This window comes from Citrus clementina, unplaced genomic scaffold (genome assembly GCF_000493195.1).
Source record: "Citrus clementina cultivar Clemenules unplaced genomic scaffold, Citrus_clementina_v1.0 scaffold_6, whole genome shotgun sequence".
Classification (NCBI taxonomy): domain Eukaryota; kingdom Viridiplantae; phylum Streptophyta; class Magnoliopsida; order Sapindales; family Rutaceae; genus Citrus; species Citrus x clementina.
The window spans coordinates 2,313,839-2,320,372 of record NW_006262139.1 but is presented as its reverse complement, the minus strand read 5'-3'; the positions used below and the strand labels follow the sequence as shown (position 1 = coordinate 2,320,372).

The window sequence follows — 6,534 nt, the reverse complement described above, 5'->3', positions numbered from 1 at the left end:
CTGCTATGGTCCATCCTAATGCCCCTTTATGCTCTTTTAAAACATCCAACAACTTACCTTTTTGGTCGTCATTGAGTGATGATGAGATGATTACCGGCAAAGTACTTTCTTCCCCCAAAAATGCATATTCCAAAGTGTTGGGTAATGGTTTGAGCTCGAGTTTCGGTGGTGATTCTGATGATGGAATGAGTTGCTTCTCTGATGGTGCTAGTTGCTCAACTCTCGACTTCCATTTATTAGTGTCCATAGATGGTGCTGAGTCAAGTAGGGCGTTGACCTCATCGACTGATCTGTCAATATCAAAATCAGAACCAAAGTGAGTTAAACATGTTTGCAAAGGATCATCACTAAGGTTTGAAACAAAAGTGTCATCAACTAATGCTTCTATTAAATCCACATCAACAATTCCATCATCTGCACTGTGAGGTTGTTTGGCAATGTTGAAGATGTTCAGCTCCATAGTCATGTTGCCGAAAGACAACTGCATATTTCCAGTCCTGCATTGAATGTGAGCATCCGCAGTTGCCAAGAAAGGTCGGCCTAGGATAATGGGGATGTGCTTCCTTGAATCCTGTATTGGTTGAGTGTCAATTACAATGAAATCAACAGGAAAATAAAACTTGTCTACCTGGATAAGCACGTCCTCCACAATACCACGAGGTATTTTCGTAGACCGATCTGCAAGCTGTAACACCACTGGAGTTGGGTGTAATTCTCCCAGTCCAAGTTTCACGAATACAGAGTAAGGCAAAAGATTTACACTAGCTCCTAAATCCAACAAAGCATTCTCAATTGTGTGGTTCCCTATACTACATGAGATAGTGGGGGAGCCTGGGTCTTTGCATTTTAAAGGAATTTTATGTTGGAGTATAGAACTAACGTTTTCTGTTAAAAATGCCTTCTTTTGAACATGCATATTTCTCTTTTTAGTACAAAGGTCTTTAAGAAACTTGGCATAAGATGGAACTTGTTTAATAGCATCAAGCAAAGGGATGTTAACACTTACCTGTTTGAAGATTTCGAGAATCTCACCTGTGGATTTTCCCTTTTTTCCTTTCGCTAACCTCTGAGGAAATGGAGCTTTCGGAACGTATTCTCGTGGGTTGGTTTCTTCTTTCTCCTCCGGTGATGATTCCTCAATACTCACAGGAACAATTTGATTTTCTTTTGTCACCGGCATCTCCACTTTGTTGTCGACTTCTTTTCCTTTTCGCAAGGTCATTACTGCTTTGACCTCTCCATGCTGTTGTGGTGAACTGGTACTTGCTTCATGTACTCCTTTAGGATTAGGCACTGGTTGAGTTGGAAACTTGCCTTTCTCAACAGTCATTGCCAAGGTCTGAACTGAAGAAGCAAGTTGTCCCACCATCTTCTCGAGGCTTGAAACTGATTGAGCTTGTGAGTTGAAGCCTGCTCTCAACTCATTTCGTAGTCCATCAATGGTGCGGTTCTGTTGCTCAATCGTAGAGTGAGTAAGATTCTTAAGATTCTGGAATGAATCTTCCCATGGTCTGGGTTGAGAGTAGTTCTGGTTCTGATTGTATGGTCTAAATGGTGGTTGAGAGGCTTGAGGAATTTGAGAAATTTGGTGCATTGGTGGAGCTGGAGCTGTTGGTCCATTCTGTTGGAATCCTTGAGACCATGAAAAATTGGGGTGGTCTCTCCATCCAAGGTTATATGTGTTGGAGTATGGGTTGTAATTTGATGGCTTTTTCATTACACCTATGGTATTGGCTTGATCTGAGTATGAGTCATGGTCATGTGAGTCTGTTGATTTAGTAGTCGATAATGATGCTATTTGTCGAGCAAGACCTTCAACCATCTCCTTGACTTCTTTGATTCCTGAAGTTGATTCGCCAATTTGAACCTTATTCACTCCTTTAATTCTTCTAGTAGTCCTGAGTGATCGACTCCGTTGTTGGGAATTATCTGCTTGTCGCTGGAAGAATTCCCAAATTTCTGATGCACTTTTTGACATTAGCTCTCCTCCACTTGTTCCCATTAGCCATTCTTGCACATTCGGTAGTAATCCCTCCAAAAAGTATTGACATTGGTGCCATTTCTCATACCCATGATGTGGACACTTCAAGAGTAGCCCATTGAATCGCTCCCATGTTTCGAAAAATTGCTCGTCCTCTCTCTGGGTAAACTCTGAGATTTCCCTGCGAATAGCATTGGTTTTATGCACTGGGAAATATTTATTCAAAAATTTCGTTACCATTTGTTCCCATGATGAAATGCTATTAGCAGGCAATGTATTAAGCCATGAACGAGCTCTATCCTTTAAAGAAAATGGGAATAATCTGAGTTTAACATCATCGTTTGAAAAATTTTCATATTTAAAAGTTTGACAAATGGCATGAAAATCATTCAGATGATTATATGGATCCTCATTTTCTAGGCCATAAAATGTGGGGAGACAATTTAGCACACTAGGTTTTAGTTCAAAGCTCCTAGCAGCTACATTAGGGTATCTTATGCATGATGTGCTCAAATTAGCTAAAGGACTGAAGTAGTCCTTAAATGGCCTCTCCTGTGGTTGCAAATCCATTTTATTTTTAATATGTTTGTGTGTGCGAAGTGTTTTCTCAAGTTCAAGGTCTATAGGTTCAAGATTGGGTAATAATGACCTACGACCATGCATGCAAAATAAATAAAAAAATAAAGATGGGAACAAAACAAATAAAAATAAAGAAGAGGGAGAAATTACGATACTAACCTTATTGCGCTATTACAACCTTTCTATAAAAATACGCAAAAATAAATACGTGAAATAAATTAAAAATTAAATTAATAAAATAAACAAAACAAAAAAAAATTACAAAGAAAAATAAATTGAAAATTTAATTACAGAATTTTAAAGAAGAGAAAAAATAAATAAATAAAATTCTTAGCTCAAAATGTAAATTCACTCTTTTTGTCTTTTTTTTTAATAAAAAAAATTACAAGAAAACAATTAAAAGAAATTATTCACAAAAATTAATTCTATGAATTAAAATTACTTACCTCCCCGGCAACGGCGCCAAAAACTTGTTGTGCAAATTTTAATGTACTCGCAAGCGCACAAATCTATTGTAGTATAGATCAATGGTGACGAGTGTCGATCCCACGAGGAGGTGGATTTTAATTATGTGTAGAATTAATTTTGTAAATGGGTGATTGGATTTATGGTGGAAATGGTTTGGAATATGCTAAAACTTAAATTAAAATGGCGAGAATAAATTCTAAAATTGGAATTGCAATGGCGAGAATAAATTGAAGATAATTCTATTGAAATGACGTACTTGGGTATTCGGATCCGTATCAACATGCATCATGGGCTAAATAATCCGTATTAATGCCAATTAAATCATGAGGGGGGAATCCACACCTCATGAACCACGCTCTAATCAATATGGTGCTAAGGGCTTATCGTGCCAAATAATAATAACCTTGTACTAGAGGGCCGGTAAAACCAAGGCGGTACTAGACAAGATTAGTATTATTTGTCGACGAGAAGTCAAAACATCCACAAAAACTAGAGGGGAAGAGAAAATAAATTTACCAAATTAAGCCCATGACACATGTTGAGACTTCACCTTCAACCCAAGCTTGAAAGAAAATTAGCCACTCATAATTGAACTAGGGGCAAAATGGGAATTTATTAAAATACGAAGAAAATACAAGATGGAGAGGGAATTACAGAAAACAGAGTCCAAAAATAGATTCAGAGATATCAAATTAGGGGGGAGAGACCCCCTTTTTATAGATACATGGAGTAAATCATGGCCATCGGATTAAAAACAGTTTGGACGCTCAGGATTGCGCCACGTCATCAGTCAACAGTCCACGGTTTGACCACGCGGATGAACAGTAACACGGTTTGGTTGAAAATAATCCTGTGTGATGCATGCACCGTACGCGAGATTTTTCGTCCACTGATATGCTGCCACGTCACCATCAACAGTACATAAGAATTTTAGTCCAACAGGATCGTGACACCTCATCAGTCAATGCCACATCATCGGTCAATGCCACGTCATCATCCGTCTATGTGAACAGTGTCGTGAACAGTAACGTATACAGTACCGTACACGTGAATAATACCGTACATGTGAATAGTGTCATTTTTCCTTTTATGCTCCTCCTAAGGTTTTTGACCGTCCTGAGTTCAAAAGTGATGTCCGTTTTGCCGTCTGATTTTTCTTTTATTGTGAAATGACTATAATGCCCCTAAAATACATAAAATACTTAATTAAAATAAAACACATGTAATTAAATCACAAGAAGGTTAAATACATAAAAGTAAGGGTTGTTAGTAAGACTTGAAATGTAAAATGACGGTTTTCTCCTTTATAAATATGCATTTTCTAACACTCAACAGTAGGCAATCAACGAGATGTAGCCACTTTGGGATGATAGTTCCTTGATAGTCGGTTCAGATTTGAAGAAATCTTCACCGAGGTGGAGAATTGTTGAAAAGTCAAATAATGGCTTGCCAATTTCAAAAGGCAAAGTTTGTGGCATGGTTTTGTTAACAGTTGCATGGAAAAAAATATGGTAGTTCTCTAGAAGCCAATCAAAATTTTCAAAATTGTTGATTTTTGTTGCCATTTTTCAAAGACTTTTGGGAACAAGGATTAAATGCATGCATGATATTTGGCTATAAATACGAAGCCATTTGTTCATTTGAATGCATCCCAAAATCTTGAGAGATTCCCAAAATTGAGAGAGAAACAATTCAATTATAGAATTATTAAGAGAGTGAGCAATTGGAGAGTTTCTAATTGAGAGGTTTTTCCTTTCAAGTGTGTGAGAGTACTGGATGTATTTGGGTTTTGGAGAGTGAGGTTTCTTACTCAAATATTGTACTCTAATAATTGTTAGTAGTACAATTATTTTTTCTTACTCCCGTGGACGTAGGCATATTGCCAAACTACGTTAAATTTTGTGTCTTTTATTTTTCTGTGATTATTTGGTGCGCTTGATTATGCATTCCGTGCACAACAAATGAAAGTAACGTGTAGGCCATATTATTCTTTCAACTAATCAATTTGTTCAGCTTGCCACATAAGCCACCACCTGATATTGTACAAGAAAGTTTGTACAACAGTTCCTAAATGCATCAGTATTGTAAAATAATATGGTCTTTAATTAGAATATAATTCCTTTTTATTCTACTTAAATCACAGGCGATCTAACCTTTGTACTTCAAGATGATCTTCCTAATTGTTTTAGCACAGCCCTCACAGTGCAATCAGATCTTCAAAACCAATAGTACTTTGCCACATTTAATTAATAGTTACATTAGATCATAACAGTGTATAGAAGTGAACTTACTTGCCAAATTTTTTAATGTTAAAAACTAAGCTGAGTTGTTTTGACAATACAAATCCTAGTGGCAATTTTTTTCCCTTTATTAAATTGTCTGCCAACTACATATTTACAAGCATATGAAATTATGGTAACAGTTTCTTGTAAAATTTTGCGTCTTAGATTGTGTTTTATATGTTTACTTTATATCCTAATATTGTTTCTTAAACTGCATTATCTATAACTTTCATTAATTTAAAAACAATTTTTTATATGACTTAGGTAGCGTTTGTTTTTCTAATCTGAAATCTGAATGGGTCTAAATTTTTTTGAAATCTGAATGGGTCTGAATACGAAAATTTGAATCACATATTTGTTTTTCTTTTTTTAATATCTGAATATAAGTGGCATATTATTTGTTTTTATAATAAAAAACATCTTAAACTTGGTTCTTTGACATTTATGTCGTTGTAAATCAAAATAAAAAAGGAGGATTCTATTTTAGGAAATAAGTTATTTTATAGAGATATTTCTGGAATATAATATTTACTTATCATTCAGACTTTTTTTCATTTAGATAAAAGTCGCAAAAGTTTACTTTGTCTATTCAAATGTAAATATATGAAAATCATATATAAGTTACAAAAACAAACAAACAAATTTTAAAAAATGTCTGAAATTAGTAAAATTTCAGATTTCAGATATTTAATAAACAATCTCTTAGTTATTGCATATCAAATAATTAAAAAGTCATAAAAAATTACTTTTGGATCAATTGGAACTTAAAAATAATAATAATTTGACATAAAAGAAAATTTCTTCTTACAAACTATGATGCCTATTAACAAAGTCAAATGGGAAAAAGAATTAACTAAACTACGACGTAGGAACTAAATAGAAAATACAAGGAAAGAGAAGTGGGTGGAGATTGGCAGAAGGGAAAAGAGAGAGAGAGTGAATATTAAAGAGAGAGAAAATATAGGTGGGAGAAATATTTGAAGTGAGATTCACACGGCGAAAGAAAATATTAAAAAAAATTCAATATTTAATTTCATTAAATCTAATCTCTTGGATTCATAAAATGAGCTATTTTGGGGGGCTACAATTTACTTCACATATGTCAGATACTTAAAATTTAGGTAAGCACATATTCATCACGCGTTTTCCCTAATTGATGTTGGCTCTATTGTTCCACTGTCAGAAACCAGTTTATGCTTATTCATTACTTTAACATCTATAGAG

The 6,534-nt window shown here is 34.9% G+C and overlaps 1 non-coding gene across 1 annotated transcript; it reads left to right on the top strand.

The window, feature by feature from the left end:
• Window positions 1–2,066: 2,066 nt before the first annotated feature.
• On the top strand, window positions 2,067–2,170 carry LOC112097494. Its single transcript, XR_002905026.1, has one exon. It is a non-coding gene; the product is annotated as a small nucleolar RNA R71 (small nucleolar RNA).
• Window positions 2,171–6,534: the final 4,364 nt, after the last annotated feature.